Source organism: Ambystoma mexicanum, chromosome 5q (assembly GCF_040938575.1).
Source record: "Ambystoma mexicanum isolate Mex_15411 chromosome 5q, UKY_AmexF1_1, whole genome shotgun sequence".
Lineage (NCBI taxonomy): Eukaryota > Metazoa > Chordata > Amphibia > Caudata > Ambystomatidae > Ambystoma > Ambystoma mexicanum.
In genome coordinates, this window is record NC_090933.1 from 1,127,414,600 (window position 1) to 1,127,442,349 (window position 27,750).

The 27,750-nt window shown below is 45.4% G+C and overlaps 1 long non-coding RNA gene across 1 annotated transcript; it reads left to right on the forward strand.

Annotated features, from left to right (window-relative positions):
* Positions 1-3,200: 3,200 nt before the first annotated feature.
* On the forward strand, positions 3,201-4,111 carry LOC138498687 (uncharacterized). Its single transcript, XR_011278834.1, has 2 exons — positions 3,201-3,327; positions 3,474-4,111. It is a non-coding gene; the product is annotated as an uncharacterized lncRNA (long non-coding RNA).
* The last annotated feature ends 23,639 nt before the right edge of the window (positions 4,112-27,750 follow it).

Below are 27,750 nucleotides of genomic sequence, written 5' to 3' on the forward strand. Positions count from 1 at the left end.
AAATACGTCAGTCACGAGTATAATGGTATAAGAACACTTTTATTTCACAGAACAGCTGTCTGGTCTCTCAACGCCTCGCAATGTGTGGTAGCAGACACCATGAGACGATAGAGTGCTGGACATTTCAAAACATGAGTATTTATAAATTTTCTTACAATCCAGATATATCATCCAGTCCTTCTTCATGTTATCCATTCACTAGGGTTTGTAGCCAGTTCACATAACTAATACAGATTCAAACAACTATACATTATTCAATGTTTTCCTCAAACACTAGACATGTTTTTCTGCACATAAGACACAATGCTAACATTCTTTACTTTACTCATTCGTGTTTGTCTATCGTTTGTTCTTAGTTTCAAGTAAGCTAAGTTTCAAGGAGCGAAAACATAGATATCTGCAAAAGCGCATCTTCAGCTATTCAACATTACGTTTTGCTGTTTGAACGGAGAAGACACTATTGATACAGATGGTCTCTAGACTACTGTTTAAATGCGGCTCTTGTTTAGCTCCACTGTTTCTTAGTGCAGGACAAACAATCCGCCTTGGCAGCTTCAGCATGTTTGTCTATGTTAACACAGTACAAAGTTCATCTTGCTCTGCTGGAGCCGAAAACACAAATTCTTACATGGGACGGAAAGCAGGAGTTAATCAAAATGGCGGATAACTTAAGATGGCAGCGTAGTCAGTCTGTTTTCAGGTTCACTCAAAATCGATTTACAGTATGATGCGAATGCGATTAGGCCAACATTCAATATCAGGCAGTATTATGCAAAATATACTTTTAAAATGTCTGTGGCAAAGATAGTGCTGTGCCTAGGGGTGGATTTTCCCAGTTTTAGGAACACTTACACAGGTTCATGTCGAACTAATAGAGTATTTAGGTACGGGGCTCTTTCTAGAGGTCCCACATCCCCTTTTAAATCCAGTCAGTACCTAACAAATCTCTGTGTGCCTCTTTGATTGTTCCTAGTTATTTGCCCTCCTCGTGTTGATACAAGAGGTTATTTTGCTCCACAGAGAGAGAAGGGACATTGCTACCCGGCTACCAAGCCCAAACAAAGTTTTGATAACCCTATACTCACTTGACTGGTCCTGACCTTTTTGCCTCCATGCCACCTGCTTGTACCTCACCCCACCATGGGCCCTCCCTCGTTATATCTGAACTAGCTCTTCTAGGACTTTAACTTACTTCCTCTCAACTCTCGCATACTCCTCTGGGCTTTTCCTTTCCTTAAAGGTGGGTCTTTGGTGTCCTTAGGGCTGTCAACCTCCTCCTGACTTTCACTCTCCTCCTCCTTCATCTTACATTGCATTTTGTTCATGGTGACCTTCTTCCTCCTTTTTTATCACCACTGCCTTGCTTTTACCTCTTATATGATCCTCTTTGGATGCCACCTCTCATCTTCTCCCCAGATAGTCTCTTTTTCTGATCACTGACCTCATCTTTCTGATATCACTCAATCTACTCAATCTACTAAGTTTTAAAAGGCAAAAAGGGTGTTCCAATTGGAAATATTCTAATATAGTTTCATATGAATTCATCTCATGCACATAATTGTTGTCCATATTTGACACAGAAAAAATAATACTCTCCCTCAAACCTTCAAATTGTAAGGGCGACTCCTGCCCAGCACAATTAATAAAGGACGCAGCTAGGGATCTAGCTCCCTTCATCTCCAAGCTCATAAACTCTTCCTTTAAATCCAACACGGTACCTACCAACCTCAAAGAATCATGGGTCCTCCCACTACTGAAAAAACAAACCTTGGACCCCACCATCCTCACCAACTACAGACCAATTACTACCTTGCCTTTTCTACTAAATATCCTAGACAGAGCTGCCTACCTACAAATCCAGGATTACCTGGAAGCCAGCCACCTGCTTGGCTCACGGCAATCTGGCTTCTGCCCACTCCATGGCACAGAAACAGCCCTGTTAGACCTCAAGACCCAAATAGAGGAGCTTAAGGATAACGGGAAAACAGCCCTGCTCCTCTTATTGGACTTGTCAGCTGCTTTCGACTTGGTGGACCATTCAGTCTTATGTAACCACCTCGAATCTGCAGCCAACTTCACTGGAGATGCCATAGCCTGGGTCCAGTCCTTCTTAGCAAATCGCACCATGCGAGTCTTCTCCACATCCGACTCCGCTGACCCTATCAAAATAACCTGTGGTGTCCCCCAAGGATCCTGTGTCTCCCCAACCATGTACAATATCTTCACCAAGCCTTTGTTTGACAAGTTGGACAGACTGGGTGTCATCTACACGAAGTACGCAGATGACACCCAGATCCTCATACCCCTTTCGGGCAACTACGAGACAGACTCAGCCTTGGTGAATAAGATATACACCATCATTCAGGCATGGATGGCCTCACATGGCCTCTGCCTGAATGAAGATAAAACGGAGTTAATAATCCTAGGCTCTGAAGCCAACATCCAAAAATGATGTCCTAACTACACATCCTTCAGCATTGATAACAACCCTATCAAGGTGATGTCTGTGGTTAAAACTCTTGGATTCTACCTGGACTCCTCCCTCACTCTCAAGAAGCAGGTCAACTCCCTCGCCTCCTCTACTACCTACACCTGCAAACTCATCCGCGCATCCAGACCATACCTTTCCAGTGCCAGCTGCATCACCTTAGCTAACGCCATGTCTAGGTTAGACTACTGCAACGCCCTGTACTCTGGAACCAACAAATACATCACTGACAAACTTCAAAGACTACAGAATAATGCCTTGAGAGCAGCACTAAACATCCCCCATAGAGAACACATCACTAATTGTAGGAAAGAGGTTAACTGGCTAAAAATAACGGATAGAATACTACTTAAAACAGCTTCCCTCACTTCTAAATGTCTAAACAACCTAGCCTGGCTTTTACTATTGGTTGGGAAACTGCTAGTCAGTTGCATGGGTGTTATATGCTGAAAATGCTCTGCAAAACGCTTTAAAACATTTAGGAATCTTTTACCCTTTTTTACATTTATTGACACTTTTATGAGCACGGCAGTAATCACATCTGCTGAGCATTTTGCTCTGTGTCGAAATAATCTGAAAGATTTGGGAACACAATTCGATTACTATCAGGCCGACCATCTCAAAACAATTATGTTGTGTTATGATAACACCTTGCACTGGCGGCATATTGTTTATTTATTTATTTATTTATCTAGTTAGTTTTTAGTGTGCTCATTACGCCACGCCGAACACCATTCCATCCTGATAGGACAACTTTTTGCAGACGCCTTGATGTCATCTGTCGCCTGCAACACAATGTCAAGATTAATGTCTTTTTCGCCTTGTTTATCCTTATTCAGGTGAGCAGAATGTCTTTGCCCTGTGAATACATTGGGAAGGACTGCACCTCGGTGGTCTTTTTCTATTTTTCCGAGAGGTTTCTAATTTATCACTGCCTCTCTGTGATTATAACATGTTCCTATTTGTCGTTTTTTGTTTTCCGCAGTTCTACTTCATAGAGAACTGGTTTTGCTGGCCTACATTTATTTCTCAGGATTTACATTCGGGAAAAGGTGACCAGCATTCAAGGTTGAGATAATGGTAATTTAAGAATTAATTGCTATACCCATTTCTCCCGTTATCAAGTTTGGAGGATTTTTTGCCTTATCATTTTGGAGGGAGGCATTTTCCCGGTTCGTTATTCACAAGATCATTCCTACCAAAATCACATTTTTAGTTTATTATTTAAATATTTAAACTTTAGCGTAATATTTATTGCACTCATTATTTTTGAATTCGTGTGACTGATGTGTGTGTCTTTCTATTTTTGTTTTATGTTTTAGGCAAAATTATGGATTCAGCCTGCACAAATCTTTACAGTTAAACGCATTATCGCCTTACACATGCAGCTTTCCACATTATAAAATCCTGTGGCATACATCTGATGGGAGTGCACCGTCCTGAAGAAGATGGGCATCAATTGTGAATCAGCTTAGATGCCTTGTACCATCGAAACTACTGTCTATTTACATGTCGGACCCAGTGTATTCAATAGGTCATGACAGTATAGTAGTTGAAACATGATTCAATATGTATATTTTAAACATATAATGAAATACAAATAAAACATTTATGGTTTCTAAATTTCTTTGCTCTTGGTATGGTTTGATCTGTGGTTCTGAATTTGGGTGCCCCCCTCCTAGTTCCATAGACGGGTTCCTCCATAACTTGTTGTTTTTTTTTTTCCGCTGACACACTTTACGTTTATTATAAACAACCTAGCCCCCCGTATCTAATCGAAAAAATCAACAGCAAAATTTCTACGCGACCCACGAGATCTTCCAACACCTTCAAACTAGAGGTTCCAAGGTTTAAACGATCCACTGCGGGCGGAACTAGTTTTCCTGTCAAAGCGGCTGACTGCTGGAACAAATTACCACTTCACCTCAGAACTGAACAACCATATCCGAAATTCAGGCACAAGATAATCAATTGGCTGCGCGCCAATGACACATAAATTGACTTACACTAGCTTAGTGCCACCTCTGCCACCACCTACCTTTGCCCGGCCACCCTAAAACATGCTCTGCTCCTTGGGCATATGACTGTATACATTCCTGTATATATTTGCTTGTATATATCTGCTACAAGTGTTTTATTTGCATATTCTTGTATATATTCCCTCATATATTTGCTCTGCTTGCCATTGTGTTGTATATACTCATGCCAACTACTGTAACAAGCTTAGGTTTTCATGCAATCTGTTGCGCCCGGCTACCCATGGGTTTGGAGCGCATTAGCAAATAAATAAACAAACAAACAAACAAACCAAATCCAAAATATTCCCCCTAACTGCTAATGCTACCAGGCTGTTTGGCAGTTATCCACTGAAGTGGTCACCTAAGGGATTTAAATATGTGGGCGTGATAGTCTCTAGAAAAAAGAACTTCTTACTGGCCAACAATATCCATAAACAGGAACTGCAGATGAAAGCAAAGCTGAATAGAGAATCCCACTGCCGCTAGCAGGCAGGCTGGCTTTGGTCAAAATGATGCTTCTCCCCAAATTATGTCTATTTGGCACTATCCCTCTCTAGCTGGGTAAAATCTTTTTCTAATAGCTTGCACAAAATGTGCCCCAATTCGTTTGGCATGCAGGAGCGGTCAGAAAGAAATGGAAGAATATGGCCCTTCCATACAGTAATGGGGGATTTGTATGTCCACACTTGGAAGTGTATTGGATGGCAGCCCAGGCGCAGTTCGCTATGTATTGGTACGGAGATATAGATACCCCTCTTCATGTTAGGCTGGAATGAGCCAACACAGCCAATATGAGGAATCTCATTCAACAATTGCCATATGTGGATTATTGCCCATGCTATGTGGTACAGATCCCCTTGTTTGCATGGTTTTCCATATTCCGGAGAATAGATGTGCAACAATCATATTATTAATGGCTTCAGTTATGGAAGTTTCTACATCTCCATCGCACCTGGGACCCTAAACTTAGCGTACAGTGGGGAAAGGTAGGTTACAATAGATTGGGGAATATTTTCCTAGAGGGTCAATTTTTGACGTTGCATACATGGAGAGAAGAGCATACAGATGCACAAATAGAAATGCTGCAGTTCTATAGATTGAGGGTAGCAGTGTCACCATGGTGGGACTGTTGCCAAATTGAATCACCCGAAATCGACCTCATTGCTTTCATATGTAACTACTATAGATGTCAGAGAATACTTGCCACCCCTACAACAAGATTATCGATAGAACCCCGAATGATGTGACCAAAGCAACTAGTAAATGGGCCAGGGAACTAAACATGTAAATTCAACCCAATGTGTGGAGTATGATGTGTGCTATAACCTAGCAAGTATCATTGAATTCGAGATTCAAACTAATACAGTTAAAAATGTTACACATGTTGCATTATACTCCAAGGGCACTTTGGAAATGTACCTTGGCCTGGAAGGCCGATGCCCACGCAGTGGGATGGAAGATATGGGAGATTTGCACATGTTGTGGGATTGCCCCAGGCTACTAGAATGTTGGGGTCATGTTTATAATATAATGTGTGAAGTACTAGATGTACTGTTGGAAAGATCGCCTATTAGTGCCTTTTTGGTTTTTGGAACTTCATTTTTAAATATGGGGTGTCTTATAGCCAAAATATGCATACTTAAGAAGTGGAGCGATCATTACCCTCCAGTAGAGAAATTCTGGTTGAGGGAACTAACTCGGTCCACCGAATGTGAAGGTACTTCTCTCAATGCAGCTTGTGACATCCAGACCTGGGGATATATGTTGTGTGTTTCTCTCATAACCAAGCTGCTGAGTGAGTGCCTTACTGAAAGCTATGTCTATGATCTGATATTACAAAGTATGTGAATTGCAACATGTGTAATGTGATATTACCTATGTCTAATTGGCATTACATTGCTGTTAATGGGTTGTGTCTGGCAAGCTTAAAGTTGTAAAAAATAAAATGATAAAAAAGAACACTATTTAAGCTGCTTCATCGAGACCAGCCATTACTGCATCATAAAGACACACATTAACTGAATTAAATTGCCAGGACACCACACATGCTAGAAATGATTTCATAGGTTTCAGCCAGCTCACTTGAATTTAACTCTAAGATGGGTTGGTTCTTAGCATTCATCATTCTGGAGTAGGATGAATATAGGCAGAAAGATGATGCACAATGATCTATGGACAAGAATGATAAAGAAATTAGTAATTATAAGGTTGACGCTTTAGATTAGCTCCTGTGAAAATTAAACGCTTGTCCACCTACCTATTCTGGGAATGTCAGTTGAGCTCCATTTTAAATGTGTAGTAAATAGTGACTAATCTGAAATGCATAAAGAAGAATTTTCAACCTCCTTTGTTAACATTCTCCCCCTCCTTTTATTCCCTGACCAGTTCCCTTGCTCTGCCTTTCCCCATCTGAAACTCATCAACCTCCTCTACTCCATCTTCCTCCTCCTCTTGATAAACTCCAATCTCCTCTGCAAACGCTCCAAACTCCTCTTTAAACACTCCACATTGGTCCTCCCACCTAGCTGTCTGAGAGATTGACCTCCCTTTCAGTCCCTCCAAGGGCTGCCGTTATTTCTTCAGTGGTCTTTCGGAGCAACTGGTCTTTCTGTTTCAATTCCTTTCCTCCCTCTTCTTTCTCATCATTCTGTAACCACACTCCACTCCTCCATTCTCCTTCTCCTCTCTTCAGCTTATCCACATGATGCCAGAACGGACATTTAATTACCAAAGAACCGACAGGAGGGCTAGTGCTGTTACATTGTCCAAGGTGTGTGCCTTACAAGGACTCCTAGCTGAGGATTTTGAGTTAGCAGCTGTGAGAATTTGGAAACCCTGTCAGGAGAATTGTGGGATATTATGAACTCAGTTGTAACCCTTTTTCCTGGCTGCAAGGAAGCAGAAGCTTCAAAAGAGCAGACAGTCATTTTAGACATTAGAGGCCCATGTGACTTGAATAGGGGTTCTGTGGGTAAGCTGATGATGCTGCATTGTGTGCTTACTGATGAGCAAAGATCGTCAGCAAATCTATTTGTATTGTGCTTTCCTTCCTCTGAGAATGTCTGCCTGAAGTGTGTGTCCAACATTTTAAAGTATCCCCCATGCCTGAAATGGACTTTAAAATGTGCTTTGCCTACTATTAAGTCATGTCGTTTTGTATCACACCCGGTGCAACTGTTGCCATTTCTCCCATATGAAGTTCCCTATAACCAGGGAAGACTAAAAGTGCCAAGGCACTTAAGGGGTTTAATCATGTCCAGCAGTTCAGATGAATATATGTGCACTTCCCCAAACTCAGAATAATTCTCTACTAGTTTGTTGCAATTTTCTAGTTATCTTTCTTCCCCTGTCATTAAAGAAAACTGACTCAGAGACAGACTTACTTAATAAACCCCAAGCGGAATCTAAAGCTTTCTGAGTGAGTTTTCTCTTGTGCTTTCCACAAGGTGTCAATGTTATCCAAATGAGATAAAGCACATTGTGGGGGTTGTATGCTAGCAAGGCTAGTCAATAGGAAGGGTAAGTGCTCTGGGTCTGCAGCTCCGTGCAGGGCTGTGGTTGCAATGTTAGCACTTAGATAGAGGGAGTCAGTATTTAGATCTATTTTCTATTTTCATTGCTTTGAAGTCTGCTATTAGATTTTACTGTCACATGAATTTAAAGTAGTATATAGTCTTTCTTTAATGTTCTTAGTGTCCTTTATACTATATGTTCTATTTCCATAGCTTTGCAGTCTGTTTCCAGTGGTTACTGTAACATGACCCTGAAATGGCATATATTACAAGCTCCTTCTGCATTGCTGCTGGAGAATCTGCCTTGCTGCAACCTGTTTAATTGGGCTTTTGCTCTTTTGAAATAAGTTAGACTATACTACTCTTCTCTCTTAGTGATAGTATGCATACTGTGCCTCCGCTAGTACTGATTACTTTCGTGTTTGTATTTTTATTTAGAAATTGTATGCCCCTGATGATAATTCACTGAAATGCATTGGACAGGCATTGGGCATGTTCTTAAAGAGTTTAGCCATCTCCCATACTACAATATTTGCTAATGGAAGTTATGTATTATATATATATATATATATATATATATATATATATATATATATATATATATATATATATATATTTTTTTTTTTTTTTTTTTCAAACTATAGTTGTTAACAGGACTTCTCTGGATATTTCTTTGGACGCACATTTGAAAGCCTTGGCCATAACAGAGTGTACCGTGGTTCTAGGTGGAATCTCCCCCTGGCAGTTATGGTGTTCGGTATAAGTCGTGGCCAGTACATGTTTTCACCTGGTTGCACCATTATATTGCTACAAACTTTGAATATCACGCCTGTGGCACGGTTATCAATTCTCTTTTAATTGCTGCTCCAAGCATACAGGCGTGCATTGTATTTTTTGTACCTTGAGTATTAGTATTTTGATGTTTATCAATTTAACTTTTTTGTATTTTATTAGTAGATGTCAAACCAAAAGCACCAACATAAACTTAAAAAGGGCCACATCGAGAGGGATTGGAGGATGTGAGTCACAACATGCTTTACTGGCTTCTTGCATGTACACTATTACAGAAGCAAAAGAAACCTCCCTTTGGGCAAAACCTTGCATATGGGTAGTGTGGTTTCCAACAACATGCGTTTGCCCTGGCCACAAACCAGAGGTCAGTAGCAGAGACAAATTGTCACATATGGAAGCAAAGGGTGCATCGTGTTGGCCAATATTTAAAGTATTGATGAGTACAGTATACCTACAGCAGCACCTTTTTTCCAGCACTCAATATTGTGGATTCACCCTGCCTGCAACACTGTCAGCAACATTCTTGTCCATTATTTCATTTTTTTTTACTGTACTGTTACTGTACTGTTGAGGAGGAGGGACACGCTATTTTTACTCTTGTCTCTCTGTCGCTTAAAGCAAAGTGGCACCTTCAACCCTGATGTGAACCTGCCCTCGTTTAGTAATGTTTGCTTAACAGGCCCTTATGAGTAGATATTTACGGCCAGGGTCCATGCAATTGACCCTCCCCGCTAGCACCAGCGCCTTCACTTTGGTGTCTAAAGAAAACTGTCACAACGTTTGTACCACCCATATTGTTTGCCAGCTGCTCTTAGTCAGATCAAGGTTGGTGAAGGGTAAGAGTTGGGGCTATAGGGTGGGCAAAGCAGAGGGCAAGGTCAGTCATGAAACAGTGAGTAGGCACACTTCTTGGATTATTGCAGAGAGTTTTCATTTCTGATTGGGTACCCCTACATCCGTTTATTTCCATGTAAATACCATATGACATTAAAAGTTCACTTATTATAGACAACATTTATTTTTTTCTGAGAGGGTGCCAATTTGATACTTAATGCACGCAGGACAGAGCAAGATGGCTCTACTCAGTTGTATCAACCCACTTCTCTCAAGACTGGAATAGCACACCTGAAGCCATCAAATAATAGCCTAACATTAAGGGCGTATTTGTCCTTTTTGTGTGATGTAGTGTTGGGGGCACATTGATACACTCAGATATCAATAATCTTTGGCTTTTCAAACATTTTGTACTACATCTTCAATCAGCCTTAGCCAGCATAGTCACGGGTGAGGGATCATCAGAGTTACAGGCCCTTATTATGAGTTGCCCGGTCTGGAAAAAAGCACCTTTTCCGCACCGGGTCCCTCTGAGTCGGCTGATAGGGGCTGTGAAATACCGGCAGGCCTGACCTGCCAGTAGTTCATGCCCCTACCGGCAGATAATTGATTGAAGCACCGGCACCGTTACTAAAGGGCCCGTGCTTCAGTGTTCCCCAGGAACAGCAAGCAACAAAGAAAGTACACTGAAAGCAGTAATTGCCCTTGCTTCCTTCAAATCCCATTCAGTGTGGTGTAGAATGTTTAGTGCGAATTCAAACAGACTTTGGCAAGATGGTACTTGAAAGAGACCACTTTAGTCTCTAGTTCCAGTTTAGATAGTGAAAAGGGAAAATAAAAGGGATCAGAAAATCAGGGTTTGCTTAGTGGGCCGATACTACCCAGTACATAAATAGCGAAAGACCAATGCCTGTAGGTTGAGTGTCACTTAACTTTCAGCACTGCTATGATATGATATGATATGGCATTTGTAACTCGCCTGTACACAAGTGTTTCAAGGCGCGACATGGCAGGGAGGGGGAACAAGGGGAAGACAGACAACGATCCTACTAGGCCAGGTGTCATTTAGATCGTGCAAGTGCAAGGGTAGGGGGGAGTGAAAAGTGCAAGGGGAAGGGGAGGGGGGAAGTGCAGTACAGGGTAAGTAGAATAAAAAATAAATAACAGGGCCAGCTGGTGGCAAGTGCAAGGTAAGTGCAGACAAGTGCTGGGGAGGGTGGGCTGTAGGGAAACAGAGACAGTCCCGCAGTGCAGGGGTTGCCAGGGAGGCAGTGCAAGTGGAGAGTGGCTGGGCCAAGGACCGAGGTCGGAGAGAGTGGCCCAGTTGCAGATTCAGTGCAGTTTCAGTGAAGAATTTAGCAGGGGAGAGGGAGAGAGAAAGCAGAAGCAAAGAGGAAGGTTTTGAGGTGCTTCCGGAACCGGAGATGGTTCTCCTCAAGTTTCAGGGAGGCAGGAAGGCTGTTCCAGAGGGAGGCCCCTGCCGTGGAGAGGGATCTACCCCCAGCTTGTTGCTTCAAGAAGCGGCTGACCCTGAGGGAGTTGGAGACGGATGAGCGAAGGGCTCGGGAAGGAAAATATTTAGGAAGAGAGAGTTGAAGGTATTTAGGCCCAAGGCCCCAGAAGGCCTTGTGGACAATGCAGAGGGTTTTGAACTTAATCCTCGCAGCCACTGGGAGCCAGTGTAGAGATTTTAGCCCTGGAGAGATACGGTCCCTGGGTTTGAGGCCAAGGACAAGTCTCGCAGTCCTGTTCTGGATGAGTTGCAGAGGGCGGAGAGTGGAGGCAGGCAGATTAAGATAGAGGCTGTTAAAGTAGTCCAGCTTCGAGAGGACCAGGGCTTGGGAGACAGTGAGCTTCTGGGGGAAGGAGAGGAAGGGAAGAATACCTCTGAGGAGGTGCAGCTGGTAGTGTGACTTCTTAGAGACGTCAGATATATGAGGAGAGAAGGAGAGTGAGGAGTCGAAGATGACCCCGAGGTTTTTTGCCTTGCAAGTAAGAGCAGGAAGAGGGCCAAGAGAGGCTGGCTAGAGAGCTGCAGGGAAGGAGGGAGTGGGTGTGCCGATGAGTAGAATCTCACTCTTACTGGCATTAAGGCAGAGGTCATTGGCGGCACACCATTCCTGGATAGCAGACAGACAGTCAGAGATGAGGGAAGATGAGGAGGAGGTCGAGGGTAGCCTGAAAATGAGCTGGGTATCGTCCGCATAGCACTGAAAGTTGGGGCAGAGAGCGGCGATGCAGTGGGCAAGGAGTGCCAGGTACTGGTTGAAAAGCCAGGGAGAGAGATTAGATCCCTGGGGGACACCACAGGTAGAGAAAAAGATGTCAGAGAGGAAGGAATCCAGTTGGACCTGGGAGGGTCGATTCGAAAGGAAAGAGGTCAGCCACGCCAGAGCCTGACCATTGATACCCAGGTTATCACAGAGACGGTTGAGCAAGATGGCATGGTTGACAGTGTGAAAGGCAGAAGAGAGATCGAGCAGAATGAGAAAACACGGAGTGTTGGAGTCGAGGTTCGAGAGCAGGTCCTCACGGATGTTCAGGAGAGCAGTTTCCATGCTTCTGGCAGCTCTGAAGCCAGATTGATGGTCATGAAGACTACCAACAGATTCAGCATGGAGGTTAAGCTGGGAGATGGCCAGTTTCTCCAGGAGCTTGCCCAGGAAGGGAGTGATGGAGATTGGGCGATAGTTAGTCAGGCAGGAGGGGTCGGAAGAGGGTTTCTTTAGAAGAGGGTGCACAAGGGAGTGCTTAAGGGGGGATGGGAAGACTCCAGGGGCGAAGGAGTGGTTGCAAAAGTCAGCCAGGGCAGGAGCCAGGGAGTCAATGTGGTCCTTGATAGTTTTGGAGGAACAGGGGTGAACCTGTTTAGATGAGACTTTCATAGATCGGACTTATCTGGAAACCTCGTCAGCAGAGAAAAGGGGAAAAGCAGAGAAGGAGGGAGGAGGGGTGGCTTCAGAAGGGCCTGAGGAAGAGGCGGGAAGAGAGAGAGGGAGGTGATAGGAGGAGAGTGAGGACAGGATGTCCTGAATTTTAGATATGAAGTGAGAGGCCAGTGCAGTGCAGAGGGCCTGGGAGGGGACAGGAGAGGTAGAGACTGCAGCAGGGTTGGCAAGCTCCTTGCAGATTTTAAAGAGTTCGGCCGAATTGGTAGATGCCGCAGAGATGCGGGCTTGGATAAGGGCTCTCTTCTTGGTGAGAATGGAGAGACGGTATTGCCTTTGGAGCAGGTGGCAGGCCAGTTTGTCAGAGGATGAACATGAAGCACACCATTTCCTCTCTGCCACCCTGCACTTCCGTTTTAGGGTGACGAGATCCGAGTCATACCAGGAGTTACATTTGGCTTTGGGCTTCAGGCGGATTCTCATGACAGGGGCAAGGATATCAAGAGTATCAGATATAGCAGAGTGGAGCGTGGAGAGGCCTGTGTCAGGGTGGGAGTCAGCTGAAGATGGAGGGGGGGGGCGAGAAGGTGGCAGCGAAAGCCTCAAATGACACGCGCTTCATGGGTCGGATGACCGAGAAGGTGTGAGGCAGTGATGAGGGTGGCTTTGCCTGTGGGGTAGGGAGGGTGAGGTGGGAGGATAGGAGAAAGTGATCACTCCAGGAGAGAGGAGTAGAGAGAGGTACGGAGAGGGGAAGAGATCAGAGCATCAAGAGTGTGCCCTGCAGAATGAGTAGGCCCAGACGGGAGAATAGAGTGTGAGAGAGAGTCGCAGAGGTCACAAAAGAGTCCAGAGGGGGGACAGGAGGCATGCAGGTGGATGTTGAAGTCACCAAGGAAGAGGAGTTGAGTGGTTGAGGACAGGAGTGAGGAGGAGAGGTCAGCCCACTCAGAGAGGAAGGAGGAAATTTGACCAGGTGGCCGATAGATAGTAGCCACGGTAAGGGAATGGCTAGGAGAGAGAGAGAGTCGGCAGCCAAGAAATTCAAACAGGAGTAGGTCTGCCTAGGAGTGACAGTGGCAGGAATCCACTCAGGGAAGATAAGGGCCACACCCCCCCTGAACGGTTGGGCCAGGGCACGGAGAGGATCTTATCACCGTCAGGTAGGAGTGTGTAAAAGCTGCTGACAGAGCAGGTCGTGAACCATGTCTCAGTGAGACCGAGGACGTCAAGTTCCAGTTCCTCACGAAGGCGACAGATATCAGAGGAATGTTTAGTGGCAGAGCGAGAGTTAAGAGTGGCAATGTGGAGAAGGTTGCCATCCTTGAAGGACTTCCGGGGAGGGGTACAGATCAGAGGTACGCCCTGCAGAGGTGAAGAAGAAGGAGGTGAAGAAGGAGCAAGAGAGGGGGCAGGGAGGGAGGGTAGAGGCAAGGTAGCCGAGGACAGCCGAGGGCAGAGGAGGGGTGACAGCAGGAGAGGAAAGGAAGTTGACGAGGCATGGGAAGCGTCTATCAAAGAGGTGAAGGTTGCCCTGAGGGCCTTCGACCAAGACGGTCCCATTAGTGTAGACATTAATGATGGCCTTAGAGGAGTGAAAGGGGGCCAAGAGGACATCCCAACGGGTGCCACCATTAATGGGCGAAGAGGAGAAAGGAGAGATCACAGAGACCATATGAAGGGTCCATAGGTCAGGAGAAGGCATGAAAAAGATGATTGCAGTGAGAGTTTCCTTGGAGCAGGCACTAGTGTAGGTGTCAGCAATAGGGAGGCCTGGGTTGGAGGCCAGATGTCCTTTTTAAACTTTTTCCTACCAGATTTAGTGAGGAGAGCAGGATGGTCAATAGAGAAGCAGTTAGAGAAGATAGGCGAGATAGAGAGCACCATGGAATAGGAGGGAGTGTGGGGGAAGACAGACGAGACGAGAGCACGCGGACAGGAAGTGAGCGGCAAGCCCAAGTTTACCGCATTTCAGAAAAACAACAGTAAATGCGTATTAGGTACCCAGTGGAGAGGCCACCTAAGTTTGAGAATCCTGCAAGGGGAGAAAAACCCTAGTTTACCACATTTCAGAGAACAACAGTAAATGCGTATTAGGTACCCAGTGGAGAGGCCACCTAAGTTTGAGAATCCTGCGAGGGGAGAAAAACCCTAGTTTACCACATTTCAGAGAACAACAGTAAATGCGTATTAGGTACCCAGTGGAGAGGCCACCTAAGTTTGAAAATCCTGCGAGGGGAGAAAAACCCTAGTTTACCACATTTCAGAGAACAACAGTAAATGCGTATTAGGTACCCAGTGGAGAGGCCACCTAAGTTTGAGAATCCTGCGAGGGGAGAAAAACCCTAGTTTACCACATTTCAGAGAACAACAGTAAATGCGTATTAGGTACCCAGTGGAGAGGCCACCTAAGTTTGAAAATCCTGCGAGGGGAGAAAAACCCTAGTTTACCACATTTCAGAGAACAACAGTAAATGCGTATTAGGTACCCAGTGGAGAGGCCACCTAAGTATGAGAATACTGCGAGGGGAGAAAAACCCTAGTTTACCGCATTTCAGAAAATCAACAGTAAATGCGTATTAGGTACCCAGTGGAGAGGCCACCTAAGTTTGAGAATCCTGCAAGGGGAGAAAAACCCTAGTTTACCACATTTCAGAGAACAACAGTAAATGCGTATTAGGTACCCAGTGGAGAGGCCACCTAAGTTTGAGAATCCTGCGAGGGGAGAAAAACCCTAGTTTACCACATTTCAGAGAACAACAGTAAATGCGTATTAGGTACCCAGTGGAGAGGCCACCTAAGTTTGAAAATCCTGCGAGGGGAGAAAAACCCTAGTTTACCACATTTCAGAGAACAACAGTAAATGCGTATTAGGTACCCAGTGGAGAGGCCACCTAAGTATGAGAATCCTGCGAGGGGAGAAAAACCCTAGTTTACCACATTTCAGGGAACAACAGGAAATGCGTATTAGGTTTGAGAGGAGTTTCTGGTAAAATCTCTTTCCCCTCTCAAGACCACAAAAATGTGGAGTTGATGGTGCAGGGGAAGGTGGACACTGGGTACTTTAGAACCGGATTAGGGACAGACAATGGACAAGGAGCCATCCAAATAAGTGGAGACACGCCCAAGGGCTAGCCTGCACTATATATGATAATGACCTTTAACAGTGCAACTTGCGATTTTCTTGACTCTTGGCATTTCCTGACTGGACATTGTATCCAGTTTCGCATAGACAGAACCTTTAATGAAGAAAAATTGTGCACTCCAATGTGCTCTAGAAAAAAAGAAGGTGTAGGGAAGTCTGAAATAGTGGAGGCCATTTGGTTAGAAGAGGCAACAGCTAGGCATAGTGACAGTTGAATAAGGGGCCCCAGGGAGGTTAATGACAAACTGCAGAAACAGATGCATTATTTGAGTGCAAAGGAAGCATCAGAAAAATTCACACACATGTGCCCCCAGATTGTGGACGGAAAAAAGAGACGGAACTATTTGATCAAAATAAAGAGACAGCTGAAGATGTAGTTGACATTTTTACAATGTGCGTTCTGCAGCAAGATTGGCTCTGAGACAGGTGGAGTAGGGGACACAGGCAGCCAGAGCTGAGCAACTGCCTGTCGGGCTGCAGTTCCAACCAACCAAATCATCTGCATCTGCAATACATAGACAGAGCTTCTTGTGTCCCAAATTGGGGCCCTCATACACTGTCTGTGAGGAGGGTAGGCATGGTATATGGAATAGATTCACGGGTGCAACACGCGACCCTTAGACAGATGTAGATGAGGAGGTCCATCATCAGCCTCAACTTCTAATCATACATGTCCCCTGGACTTCAGGTGATCTAAGAAGCCTGGCCAAGGAGTTCCCAAACATTTAAGAAGAACCACACAGGCTTGTAGAGGAATTAAACACTGTTATCTAATGTTATAATCCCTCCTGTTCAAATATGAATCAGGAAAACATGTACTCCAAGCACACCTAGACTCAAAGATTCTAAATCAAATGTAAAATGTGTGAAACAAATTTGGGTGCAACTTTGGATCAGAAAATGTGAAGGTGTTTTCTGCTTTTTCTGTTAAAATATATAGTATTTTGATTGAATATTGCTCAGCTTTTCATTCAGCTCTAAGGTTTGCAAAGGATGGGAGTGTCCATAGATTGGGCACTATTGTATGTATAAATATTAATCAGCTCATAAGAGTGGTAATGCCGCTAGAGGTGAGGCAGCGACTAATCGAGAGGGCTACCTGGATGCATTCAGACCCCAGCAATGGCGGTACCCTTTTACATGATAGAGAAAAAGTAGCCACCACTATTCCTGAAATATTTCCCAAAAGCTCCATTATGCTAAGATAAGGAACTGTAAGCAAAATAAAAGTGAATCCCACACAGACAGTCTAGACCGGCTGAAAATACAAGGATACAAAGGCATCCGAAGTGATGACAAACTCCTCAACTCGATACCGGAATCATCCTGGACATCTTTCTACTCTGCCCATTTCGCCGCTACCTCGCCATCTGCTGCCGAAGCGATAAACCAAAAGGAAGCGCCATGGATAAATCTAGCAGTCCAAGTCGAAAAAAAAGTCAGCAATCTCAAAACTGAAAGTGTCTAGAGCACCGGGGCCTGATGGGTTGACTAATATAGATCTACAGCAAAACCAAACTGAATGGTCCCTTTTGATAACATAAAATTTCGATCATTGCATAGCATCCAGACAAGTCCCGAAAACATGGACCGAGGCGGTCATTGTACCCATTTTTTAAAAAGGAAGTAGAGATAACCCGGCGAACTATTGACCTATAGCCCTTCTCGACATCATGGGTAACATATTCACGACTCTACTCCTTTCAAAATTTCAAAACTGGGTAAGAACATCTCCTTCAACAGACCACTTCCAAACAGGATTTCTGAAGACGGCCTCGACAAGCATAAACATCATGATCTTGAATATCATCAAGGACAATGTAAAAAATGGGGCTCCAAAAGTTTTCCTTGAATTTATTGACTTATCCCAAGCCTTTGATAAAGTAAGCCGGCAAAGACTATGGTCTAAACTGACCAATTGGAACTGTCCAGAGGAAATCCTGGACCCAATAATCACACTACATACAGATAAAACTATGCGAGTCCGTCTAAACCAACAAGGCATGCTATTAGAAGCAGTTAAGGTTGAAAGAGGAGTCAAACAAGGCTGTCCTTTAGCCCCTGCATTATTCATCGCATTTCTGGGTGACTTTCAATACACGCAAACCCCTTTGAGAGCATTTCCTCCGAAAGTTGGAAACACCGTAGTGTCTAGGTTACTCTATGCTGACAACATGATTCTGATGGATCAAACTCAAGTCGGTCTTCAGCACCAGTTGACAAATCTGGCCAGATTCATCTCCGAAATTGACCTAGAAATAAACACAGAGAAATCGAAAATCTTGGTCTTGGAGAACAAGCGCTCAAAATCGAAACCAGCCGGTTCCTGGTTCTTAAACAACGCAAAGATTGAGACAGTTACAAACATCAGGTACTTCGGTGTAATGATTGATGAACTAAGAACTGAGAACTCTACCATCGTGGCTCTGTGGTGTAAGTCAAAACGCTCACCATTAAAACAAGATTAATTGACAACAAATATGGAAAATTTTCCCTAATACCAGCGATTCAGTTTTGCAGACAAAAGGTGGTACCGTCCCTAATTTACGGAATGGATGTGGCGCTCAACATTCATGATTCAATTTGGCCGAAACTGGAGGGATATCTCTGGAAAGCTGTTCTGGGCTTGCCAAAATCTGTATCCATCGCAGCGATACGACGCAAACTTGGCTTACTATCTTTGTCAGTATCCATAGAACAAAGCCAAATGAGAGCATTGAGGAAAATCATCGACCCTGACTCACTGCCTATCTACAAAACGATTCTAGAAGAACTCCGGCTGGGGCGCTGTAAAGCGCTGACCTATTGAGAAAAAAAACTAACGTCAAAATTAAATGATTTTGCCTGCACCCAAGAGGACTTAATCCAAAATCTGGAAAAAAATTAAAATCAAAGTTGCACAAGAAGACTGGATCACTACGTGTAACTTGGCAACCGCAAATAAACTTCTTGGTCCCCTTCCACATACTACTAACAAACTGAACCTTCCGTTGAACTACTGCATCAAATTCCCAAACAAGAACTTTCAGAAAATGTTCATGCGAACAAGATTAAACCTGATGCCAAAACAAGAAATTCGGGCTATTCGCACTCAATCTAACGACAAAACCTGCAGACTATGTCTAAACTCGGATACTATAGAAACAGCAAGGCATCTGATTCTAAACTGCCCTAAAACCAGTTACCTGCGGGTAGCATTCTTACTTCCGCTACTCCACGACACCCCTCTCAGAGAAGAACACACTTGGTGGTGTAGACTGATCGCCGGTGAAAAAACAAAATGGGTTATAGTAGCAGTTAAGATCTTCGACGCCGCCTTAAAAAAGGCTACTGACTCTGATTCTGATACCAAATATATCCGAGATGGAAACCTGTGAAATTACATCAACGGACTTTGAAAATTTGGCATGCAACCAAAGAAGCAGCTACTCTTAATTTTTATACCTTGTAAAAATCAATTTTGTTTTTGGTTAAAATCAAGTAAAATATAAAAATAAAAAAAGATAGTATTTGCACAACATTCAGTCATTAGTAGGTGCTGGAACAGTTACAAGGGGCACAGAATACTGCCCAAAAAATACAATCTGCTGAGCCCTTCAGCCCCAGTTAATCCACTAGGCAGAGACCTACTCTGAAGTCGTAGATGCACAATATACTGTACACTGTATGGGGTATTGCTAAGTGTCCATTATGCTAATGCTGAAGCAGTTCCAGCAACACCCCAAACAGAACCAGAGGAGAAATCACTGCTAGATGAGGAATGGTCTGACAATCTGACAATCTTGATTTATTCCATACCTGCACTCTGTGGTTTACACATGACAATGAGGAAGAACATATACACACACAGCAGAATCAGTAAAGATAAGGTTTGAACCCTTTAAGAAGCTTCCCAAATTCCTCAGTACCCCCTAAAACACAAAGCAGAGCAGGGATTTACCTCAGACAATGAGACACTCTTATGTCCGGGTAGAATTGTTCCTACTATTAGCTCATGTATTACCCCAATACTACAGTTTAAGAAGACAGGAAAGACTGCCTAAAATGTCCAAGACCTAAGAGCTATGAAGATGGTGGTCAATTGTACCAAACACTGCAATGATACTGTTGCGCATTCCACCGGACGCAACACACTTTATGTCCCTATGCATAAAGATAGCCATTATCTGTTCACATTTTCACATAGAGTACGCCATGACCCATTTGTTGCAAGGGTCCCTTGAATCCCATACTGTTTTATCTCAACCATTGAAGAAGGATTTAGATGGTATAGAGTTTCCAGGTGGGAGTCCTAGTACAATATGTTGGTGATTTATGTATTGCTTCACCATTATATGAGGATTGCAAACAGGACTATTGACCACCCTGGCTGTAAAGGGATTTTGAACATCCAATACTAAATTGAGGTTATGCAGGCAAATATTGCATTATCTGGGACATGGCATGAGTCAATGGCTCCAACTGATAGCCCCTTCCAGGAAGGAGGCCATGCTTAAGATTACAAAGCCCCAGACTGTTAAACAAATGAGGGCATTTTGGGCTAAACTGGGGTATTGCTGAGATCATTAAGCTGCTAGAGCAATACACTCAAGTGAATACAATAGAGCCCTTACGATGGACACCAAAGGCTGAAGAAGCATTTGCAAAATAAAAACTAGTTTAGTCAGTGCGCCGCATTAGGATTTACAGTTTACTTTGTACTGTAATGAGAGAAATGTGTATCCTTTAGCCTTTCTGACACAGAAACATGGCATACACCTGAAAGCGATAGCTTATTAAAGCTAGGAATTAGCTAGGAATTATAACAGGTTGAGGGAGGCTTGCCACCTTGCTCGAGCTCAGTCACAGCAGCCACATTAGTGGTGGAACAGTGTGAGAATTTGTTTTGTGGTCTCCCTTTAAGGTTTCAGTGCCAATTAATTTGTCTACCTGTTTTTGAAAAACAAAATGCAGCACATGCCTGTATCTCCTGCAAGTGAATATGTAATTTTTCTATTAAATTCCTCAAATACACTATCAGGTAATTAGGCTAACCAGATATTCAATACTGAATCCAGCACTTTACTCGCTACTCCTGAGGATGGGGAACTCCACAACATTGAACTTCCCAGGATTTGTGTAGCCATAACCGATTGACTATTACATCCTAGAACTACCCTGACCACTAAACACCTACCCGAAGCAGATTTTAGTTATTTCATTGATGGTCGAAATGGGAGATTGTTTGTCAAGTGCCTGGCGTGTGAGCCTGGGGAGGTGAAGGAGAGTGGAAAGCTACCCCAATTCACCTCAGAGTATGGAATCTCATAGTACAGCTGTCAATCAATATACATGGCATACAACTTTGGTCATCTCTGGAAGCAAAGGGGATTCTTAACATTGACAGGATCAACTATGAAAAACAGTCAGTATGTCAAGGCCCTTCTGGATGCTATCATGTTACCTGACAGGTTATCCATTATCAAATGTGCCACAGCCCATAGCTGATGAGATCATCCATAGCAGTGATTTCACAGACCAAACTGCCAAGTTAGCAGCCATGGTAGATTTAGAAAATGAATATGCCTTCCTTTCAAAACCAGTTCTGTCCCCTCTCCATTATTTCAAACTCTGGAAGATTTAGCCCAGAAGCAAGAAAATGCCTCGCTGAAGAAAAAGGCATCCGAGTAGGGAAAGGTTGTCGATTTCCTGATGATTCTCTGTGGCAAGATGACCAGCCTTGTTTAGTGGCACCCTAAATATTACCATCACATCTTTCAAGGATTTATTATGGTCAGGCCCATGTAGAAGAAACAGAATGATTATGACCAAACATGGTTAGCGACAGAGTTCCCTGGAATGGCTAAGCATTGCACAATCTGCCTCCAGCATAACACAGGGAAAGCTGTAGCTACCAACTAGGGAGCACACCCTCCCTTTATGGCCCATTTGTAGGTCTCCAAATTGATTTCCTCCAGCTCCCTCATTGTAATAACTAGCTATGACCCATTTGGGTCTGGGTGGGTTTCTGGGTGGGTGCAAGCCTACCCCTCTAGTAGAGCAGATTCTATAGCAGGTCTAAACATACTTGTGATGGACTTTGTGCCCAGATGTGGAGTGCCGGTTAGCATCAACAGTGATCAGGGTACCCAGTTTGTGAATACTGTGATTAAATCAATGTCTTCCACCTTCGACCCTCAGCCCTTATGTAGTGCTGTATGGCATACCAATGAAATTGCCCATGTACCCCCTGTAAAAACAGTTGATGCCAATCTGCACTTGACCGAAAATACACTATTGGGGTATGTGAAGTCCCTAATCTCTTATGTCAGTTCTGTCCATTACCAGGTTAAGACAACCCTGCCCAAGGAGACTTTTGTACCTGGACATTGTCTGCAACCAGGAGACTGGGCTCGTGAATATACATCAAAGAAAGTTTGTTTTGGCTTCAAATTGCTGGTACCTCACTTTGCTGTGATGCTTCAGGGGCATGCGGTCTGGTCCATGTGACCCAGTGCATTCGGGTTGCACCAATAATTCTGGCATAATGATGAAATTGTGTGTTTTGTGTGTTTTCTGTTTTATTTTCCCTCTTGATCTTGAATGCCAAATGTGAGACTCCTCTGAATGAATGCAGTCTTACGATCATAGTGACCACATCAGAAGTTAGAACTGGCTATGGTATAAAAAGCATTTTGTAGTTCAATGAGAGGGGGCCTTGTGATATGAACGGGGCATGGACAAAATTGGTTGTGATTCCTTCAAATACCTGCTATGTGCCCCCAATGTGTTGTCCCCTACCCATGTTGTCCCCTCTCCACTCTTGAATTGGTTGTCCAATGAGGACTACATTCATGCTTTGAATGCAGAGCATCAATCCCCAATGTGACTCCTAATCTAATGTCTGGATAACTGGTCTAAAAGGTGTTGTAAAATCTTCCACATAACATGAAATATATCCTGAAAAATCTCATGTTTTGAGACTTGACTCATTATTGTTATTCTTTTTTGCATACTAGGTTAGGAAGAAAAGATGTCCTGAAGATACTCTACTGGTACAGGTTTCAAAAGAATACTACAGTGGTGGTCAGGGAGCATGCCCAGACTGATAAGCGGCACCATATATTTAGTAGGTCTGCCCTATAGATTGCATAGGGTAGAAGTACCTGTAGAGTGCAGTATAGAAGATCAAAGTGTAGTGGTAGGAAAGGATTACAACAATTCCTTGGAACTTTAAGGTTATTTGCTGACCAATTTATATCCTAACAACAGCACAGAAGAATCCATGGCCTGTTCCAAAACTAGTCATGCTTCATGTCAATGTAATAGTGAGTTTGACAACAGAACCTGTACCCTCATACAGTACCTGGTATATTTGACATTTGAAGAGATAGAGTTCATAAGGAATTCTCTAATGCATAGTCAGTCTTTTGGTATGACACTATTAACAAGATACATAGGCCCTCATTACGACCCTGGCGGAAATCGAAAAACGATGGCGGAAATGCAATACCGCCATCGAATAGCGCTCGGTGCGACTATGACCCGTCACCGCAAAGTACGATGCCATTAGCGACACCGTAGTGAACGCCAACGCTAACTGCACCAAGCACGCGCGCGCGCGCCATGCCAAACCGCAAACACCACCATGGTGCAACGGTACGCCAATTCCGACCCTAGCGGACATGTACCTAACGCCATCAGGCATGGCGGAATGGACCATACCGCCATGGCGAGAAGTACGGCATCGCGAATCAACCGTAAACGGCCCCACTGAGTGCCTGTACACCGCTCCCTGCCCACAAAGTACAACTCCCCGTAGGTGCAATGAAGCCACAATGCAACCATTGAAATGTACAAATCACCCATGCATGCCAACGAACAAAAGAAACACAACAGGGGCCAATGGGAGCTGCAGGGCACAGATGGCACGAATACACAAGCCATCCCAATGGACATGACCACAGTCCCCCACCAAGAAACGCACGCAAACACAGGCACCTGTGACCAGCAATATACCGAAAACCACATCATTCAACCAGTCCACCTGGCTGACCGGCATCTGTTACACAAAACCCAATCCCCCGCCCCTGAGCATGACAACATTCAAACTGGCATATTGGCAGCCCCCATCCCTGACCTCACTGGGCTTCGTAGGCAAACGCGCACAGCACAGTACCACGCAACTAAACCCCGAAGCTGGAACCCAATGCAGATCTCCTCACAATACATCGCCCCCCAAATAGGCATATGCCACATCACTTGCAAAGAAAAACGCTACACGGGCCAAATCAGAATAGACATTTATGCACATCAAAATCACCAAGCACATACAGCCATCAGGCCATGAAATCCAAAACACCAACCACCATTGTGGGCTGCTTCCGCAAGAAACGACCAGCCACTACCTGTGTGTCGCCCTGTTCCCCCATGGTACACAGAGCCACATTCACGTACGAAAAGGCAACATGGAAGCGCACACAACCGCAGGGCCGTCCCAATGGGGAGGCACTAGTCCAGCTGAAAGGCCGAAATGTTGCTCCGAGCCACCAGTACTGCGTAAGGGCATGTGGGCCATTGGCGATCGTCCCATAAGATCGTAATGCTGCTCCACTGATTAACACGAAGCAGCAGGTGTCGGGAGTAAAATCCATCTGCAGGAGTGGCATACAGATGGCAGTGGCAAAAGGGGAGGAGATACCTGTCAACAAAAAGAAAAGAAAAAGAACAGAATGGCCATCAGAACTACATACCAACAACTCACTTCAATGATCACACGAAATCCACAGCCATATGCATGCTAGCCCACTCCAAAGGAACATCACCACCCCAAAACCACTTGCGACTCACAACCATCTATATCGAGGTGCAAACACCATCACAAACGAGTGTCTGAGGGCGCCTCGAGACAGGGAGGGCTCAACAAGGCCAGATGGACGATGGTCCCACTATGGCAGCCCTGCATCACATAGCGTAGGGGAGGCGGATAGATCCCAAGAAGCCCTGTACATGGCAAACTCTGTACCAAATCACCTGCCCATGCATCCATCCATCATTCCCTCATCCCGGGATCAAAATGCCTGAATAATTACTCACATGACATTAGAAACATCCATTGAGTCTGTGCGTTATGCAGCCTGCTAAATCCACAGTGCCCCAGCCCGTAATTCCAGTGTTCTGAAGTAACATGTATTTGGGAACGGACGGCCTCATCGCCCACGTAGCTATTGCGCATCCCAAACTATTCATATCAATCATTGCTCCCTCGCCATGGGCCCTGTCTCAAGGACATAGAACAATAGAACGTTACATTTGCAGTCAGACCTGTGGGCATCTCCTCGCCGCTAGCTGGAAACCGAAAGCGCCGCCCTTCGAATTCCTCATTTGCAACATCACGTCGAAAAGGCATCTGTGGCCGTTTGAAATCACTAATTATCCCATCGAGTGCGGCTGTGTGTGAAAATGGCAACTGCCTTCACCCACGAATGGGACGCCCCGCCCGTCGTTGCAACTCGGTACAGTGATGCATGAGGGCCCACCGTTAACCGAGTACTACGTCCCACTGACCCCTCACAAGTCTGTTCGCGACTGCACAGATAGTACGTGAAACAATGGGACCACAGCAGAATGAACATATCAACCAATCTTACACGGCCATCGGGTACAAATACATGATTGCAATAGCAAGATGCCATTCCCCGAATTGCAGCGTTGTGCGCGGGACGTGCTCGGCCAAAGGGGAGAGCAGTTTGCACAGGTGGAATTAATCACCACAGGTGGAGGCCATACAGCCTGAAAACACATAAATTGCACAGCCAGTCCCCTCCCACAACCACACCGAAATGCTACCGGCAGGACTCGCGATGTTGGCCCTGGGGGACCTGATAGCACTGCAAGTGCTCCGACTCCAAGAAGTAGACGAACACCAACTACAACCAGCCGCACGGAGGAGGAGGAGGCCAAGGCAGGGCCAGCAAGGCCCACCAGCACAGCCACTACCACCACGCAGGCAGCCCGCAATTCAACGCCTCCGAGCACATCCGTTCAACCTCACTGATGAGCAGATCCACACCCTCTACCGTCTGGACCGGGACACCATAGCCGCCATTGTGGACATGACACAGGCTGACCTTGTCAGCATGATAGACAGCCCAACCGCCATCCCACCCCTACTGAAGGTGGTGTCTGTACTCCACTTCCTGGCCACAGGCACCTACCAGCACACAGTCGGACAGTTGCATGGCATTTCTCAGCCACTGTTCTCACGGACACTATTGCTAGTGCTCGATGCCCTCCTGAAGCACGCAGACGACTACATCTCTCTACCACGCTCGGAGCTGGAAATAACCAACACAAAAGTGGGATTCCATGCACTTGCCGGCATACCGGGTTGCATTGGTGCCATCGACTGCACCCATGTTGAATTGGTCGTCCCACATGCCATGGAGGCCCAGTACCGCAACCGAAAACAATTTCATTCCCTGAATGTACAGATGGTGTGTGACTCCAACAGGATCATTACACATTGTTGTGCCCGATTCCCTGGATCAACCCATGATTCTATGGTCTTGAGGAACTCGACAATACCACGCTACATGGAACGACACGCAGGGAACAGATCCTGGCTACTCGGTGAGTCTCATTACATGCATGATGATGTGGGGTATGTGAATTGTCAATGACCTGCCAGGAAGGGGGGGGGGGGTGTGCGTACGTATCAATGGCATTCCACATCATACGTTTCTCGTCCACATACAGGTGATGCTGGATATCCACTGAAGAGATGGCTCCTCACACCAGTCCGGAACCCACGGGACCAGCATGAGGAGGACTACAACCATGCCCACTCACGTACCCGTGTAGTCATTGAACAGGCATTCGGCCTACTGAAGGGTCGTTTCCGCTGCCTCAGCAGGTCTGGCGGGGCACTCCTGTACCACCATGAGAAGGTTGCAAAGATGGTCATGGCATGTGTCATGCTCCACAACATGTGCGTACGTAGAAATGTGCCCATGCCCCCTGACGCAGAACTGCAAGCACCTGAAGATGGTCATGATGAGGGTGGGGATGTGGCAGCACCTCATGGAGTCTGCGAGGCACCGGAGGGCCGTGACATTCGTCAGCATCTCATTGATGTATGCTTCTAGCACTCACGCCTGGTGGCTGATGCATGGACACGGGACTCGTGGCACTGCGTGTGTCTGGGACATGCACAATATGGACTGTACGCCTATGATGGCCTAGTACACAAAGATCAATGTCCACACTTCTCATTGGTTGATCGTGCACTTTTTATGGCATATGTGATATCATGTTGAACACCCTATCGACCCGCCACCCAAGTGAGCCCAACACACCCCCTCCACCCTCCTACCTCCCCCCCGAACACCAGTGTCCAAAGATGCTCATTGTCAGTGGGCTGTCGCTATTGCATGCCCCCTCTGCGGGTATCAGGGGCACCCCTGCCTGTGGAGCGCAGGTTCCTTCCAGATCTACGTTGGGGGCTGCCCTGGACGGAACTTGCAACGGATGATGTGTCTGCCTGCTCACGTCCATGCATGTCCCTAAGGGTTTGCGAGAGCTCAGTGAGCACACGGCGCACTGCGGCAAGTTCGGCACATACGTCTTTGGACGTCGCATGCAGTTCCCCCCTCAGGCTCTCGGTGCTACTCTCCATTTGGACTCTCAGGCTATCGGTGCTACTCTCCATTTGGACTCTCAGGCTCTCGGTGCTACTCTCAATTTGTGCCCTTAGCGTCTCTGTACCTCTCTCCATTTCTGCCCTAAGTGTCTCTGTTGATGTTTCTATGTCTGCCTTGGTGCCCCCACATTCATCGGCATGGCCCTTGAGGAGTGTGGCCATTTGCTGCTGTTGGACGATTAACTTGTCGAGGGACTGTTGCCTCTGCTGGGCCATGGCCATTTGCGGTGGTGTCACAGAGGGGCTGTTGTCCTCATGTTGCCTTGCCACAGGGCTTGTGGGGGATGGCCAGTCGTCGTCTTGTGGGTGCCCCTGCGTGGTATCCTCATGTTGTACGGGAGGGGACAGACAGGGGGATTGGGACAGGTCATGGATGGATCTGACCTCGACATC